This window comes from Morus notabilis, unplaced genomic scaffold, assembly GCF_000414095.1.
Source record: "Morus notabilis unplaced genomic scaffold, ASM41409v2 Scaffold2086, whole genome shotgun sequence".
In the NCBI taxonomy this organism is placed as follows: domain Eukaryota; kingdom Viridiplantae; phylum Streptophyta; class Magnoliopsida; order Rosales; family Moraceae; genus Morus; species Morus notabilis.
Window position 1 is genome coordinate 13,097 of NW_010363880.1, and position 4,175 is coordinate 17,271.

Below are 4,175 nucleotides of genomic sequence, written 5' to 3' on the forward strand. Positions count from 1 at the left end.
ATTGTGAGTTTCCTTCTACAACTAAGGAATTTCAAAGCACAACAAAAATCTGCCTTTTCTCATCAACAAAAATCAGTCTTTTCTCATCAAATTTCCTAACCGGCAGCCCAAATCTCCTCCAACCACAAAAATTGTTTCTCTTTAATGAGGTCAGTCCGGCCGGTTAGGAAAACTACCATCCTTCAAATTCAAGAGCACTACACCTTTGAAACCAAAAATACAGAGAGAGAGGGAGGATTTCTCTCTGGGTAAACCTAGAGAACACAGAAAGATAGAGAGAGAGATTCGAACCTCCTTGGGGTTATCGATTGATGCGCAGACAGAGAGAGGATTTCTTCCCGTGAGATTCTTCCCGGCCGTGAGGATTTCTTCCCGTGAGATGGACTGGAAAATTAGGGCATTTGGGGGAAAGTTGGAAATTTGAGGGAACCTAACACTACTGGCCTTCAATTTCAGAATCTAGGAGAGCAAATCCTGAGGAAACTTAGGGAAACTTAGGGAATTTTGGGGAAATACCGGCCGTATGGGAGAATGAGGTTGTTTCCCTCTTGGCCGGCCAAATGACTCTTCGACAGTGTGGGAGAATGAATCCGTATGGGCATTTGGGGGTTTTTTTTTTTCCTTTCCCTGGTTCTCTCGTATCTTGCGCGCATTTCAGAGCAAAAAAAAAACGGGGGGAGGGAGCGAGCGGGAAAATTGGAAAATTTATTTCCAATGCCCGCCTAATGTAATTGTAATCTGTACATTTATATATTTTTAAATATATATAAAACAAATCAGTCAAAATGTCAACAAATTTTAATATATATGTATATATATATATATTATAACTCTTTATAAACGCTATTATAGACTAAAGCAGTAACGTTTTTTGAAAAATGCTATAACTAACCGCTACGAAAAGCCCTTTTTCTTGTAGTGACTATTAACCATTTCAAGAAGCTGTAGGGAATGACTCATAAATGTCCGCGTATATAAGTTCTAAGACGATTGAAGCTCTATTGACACCAAATCTCTTAACATTTGTTTGTTTCCCCTTCATGTAATTAACACACACATCAAAATCCGTAAAATCAAGGGAATCAAGAATACCGTCAGACACAAGTCTTTCAATTCTCCTTTTAGAGATGTGACCTAATCTCTTGTGCAACAACAAAGCCAAATTCTCATCGGTTAATTTGCGCTTTACACCTCATGTATTAACATGCAATGATTCATTAAAAGAGACAATTGTGTCAAACAAATATAGATTATCGTAACCTGATAAAGAACCGGTACTAACTAATTTTGAATCATGAAAAAGACTAAACTTGCAATTTCCAAATGAACAATAATATCCAAACTTGTCTAAAGCAGAAATAGAAACCAAATTCCATCTAAACAACGATACAACGAAAGTCTCATTCAAATCCAAATAAAATTAAGTTCTTAAAAATAATCTAAATGTCTCTATTGCCTCGACCTCCACCCACTTGCCGTCGCCAACGTAGATGTATCTTTCACCATCACTGGGCTTTTGGCAACTCAGACAACCCTGCATAGACACACTGATGTGAGTTATTGCACTAGAATCTATCAACCACACGTGTTCAGATACCAAAGTCAAATTATCCTCAGAACAAACAAAATTAAGAAGCATACATTTCTTTGCACGCCATGCGTGATAATGGGTACACTGCTTCTTCTTTTGACCTGTAACTCCACAGAAGAAACAACTATCCTCAGTTTGTTCCTTTTGCTGTTTCTTTTATGGTGCTGGACCCACAGCTTCCTTATCTTTCTTTCTCTTCTTTTTCTTCTTATCCTTAGAGGTAGTGACTAAATGAGCACTTTCTGCCTTCTCATGCTTCAACCTTTCTTCTTCCTAGACATAGTGTGAGATGAGCTCATTAAGGGACCAAGAGTCTTTTTGACAGTCATAGCTCACCTTAAATTGACCGAACTGTGCCGGAAGGGATATCAAAACCAAGTGCACTAAAAAGTCCTCAGATAATTCCAACTTGAGTGCCTTCAGTTTTGAAGCAAGGTGAGACATTTCCATAATGTACTCCCTTATGTTTCCTTTCCCTTTAAACCTCATTGAGATAAGGTTTGGCAAAAGTGTACTAGTTTCAGCCTTTCCATTCATGGTAAACCTCTTCTCAAGATCCTCAAGGATACCTTTAGCCGTATCAACCTTATCAGACATAGTGCCCCGAAATGCTTCTAGAATAGCACGCTTCATGACCATTAGACTTATGCGATTCGATCGTTTTCACTTTGTCATTTCCCTCTTGTCAGTAAGAGCTGCAGGCCGATCGATCCTTAACGCAAGGTTTAGGTCCATAACTCCGAGAACAATCAAGACGTTCTCTTGCCATGCCTTGAAGTTGGTGGCATTAAGCATAGGAATAGAATTTATGCTAGCAAAAATATTTGCAGCAGAACTAGTAACTGAATAGAGAACAAAGCAAACAAAACAAAATAAAACTCACATAAGTACCATATTATGCAAATAATAAATTCAAATAATGGTAGGGCCCATCACAAGATATTGGGCACGACATCAATATTTAGTCTTTGGACATAAACATTAACTTGTAAATGGTACTCTTCGTGTAGTAATCAAACACTGATGATAAGACATGTCAAACAATAAACCTTTCTTTGGACCGATTTATTGCTCACGTTACACCGAATAATCGCCACATGCTTATCACCACAGGTGCGTATGTAGTTCGATCAAATATTGACATGCCTTTGGGCCGGCCAATATCCGCGTGAAATACACACACAACCACTTTAATATTCTAAATTAAATTAATTTCCACAAAATAGATTACTTTTGCAACATGTTGCTTCCATTAATTCATTTTAAAATACATCTTTAAAGAAATAATAGTACCAAAATTTGAATTTAAAAATGCACCAAAAAAAAGGGTAAAGTCAACAGTCAAAGCTAACTATTGACTATTAGGGCTGGATCGGGTCGGGTCAACCTAACCCAACTGGATCTTTTTACCAGCCCCATTGGATACTAGCCGTTAGCCCATGTGACCGTTTAATTCTTTTGGGCCTTTGATTATCCTTTGGGTTATTAACACCATTGCTAAAAAAAAGGGCTTTGAACGTGCACTTTGATTGTTGAAGTCGTGCAACAACTTGCCCTAAAGCCGTGGCCTCAGCGCTGCAGCGTTGAAAAAACAGCACCGCAGCACTAGGTCACAATGTGGCAGTTGATGTGCGACTTTCTGATCAAAATTTTGGGTAAAATTTCGCATTCCAAATCCCCAAATTGCGAATTTTCAACCCTAAGTTCCTTCCTTAATGTCCTCAATCCTCAAACATACATCAACAAACACTAATCTAATATCAAATCATCACGAATTCACAGTAATATGAAACATATATACATGAATTCAAATTCATATATTCATAAAAATTTTTGAAACTTTATCCGGATTCATTAAAATAAAAATATAAAACCAATTGAATCCGGAATTCTTCCATTATTCAACACAAAAGGACTCTGATACAATTAAAAATTACTTTAGGGTGAGAATCTTCATCAATACCGGATCGCTCATGTTAGATCACCAAGAATTTATGATCTAAAGCGAAAGCATACTTGAATCAGTCATGATGGAAGCAAATCACAAGATTTGCGGTTAGTCTTGCAAATCTACACGTAGTCCTTAGAGTTTCCCTTGGATTCTCTCTATTCGCTTTAATGATGAGATGTCAGACAGAATAAATGGTACATGTGATTAGAAGACTATCGTATAAGTTGACTGCCTATTAACTTTTATTATTTCTAATTTAACTCAGCATAAAAATAAAAATAATGATTTGATCTATACACATAAAAGACTCACACTTAATTAAATACATTAAAACCCAAAATATATAAAATTTCATTTGATCACTTTAAATGGGTGATAGCTTTTAATACACAATAATTAACATATAAGCCCACATAGTTAATTAAAAACAAACACTCGAACTTTAGACTGATTAGTTTGTGTAATGTGGTTTACAAAATCATTGCTAAAGCACTAGCTAATCGGTTGAAGGCTCACCTTCCTTGGATTATTTCGGATCAACAAAATGCATTTGTTCTTGACCAACTTATCACGGATAATATTATTGTGGCATTTGAGACTTTGCATACTCTTCGAAGGAAGACATGTGGCAGA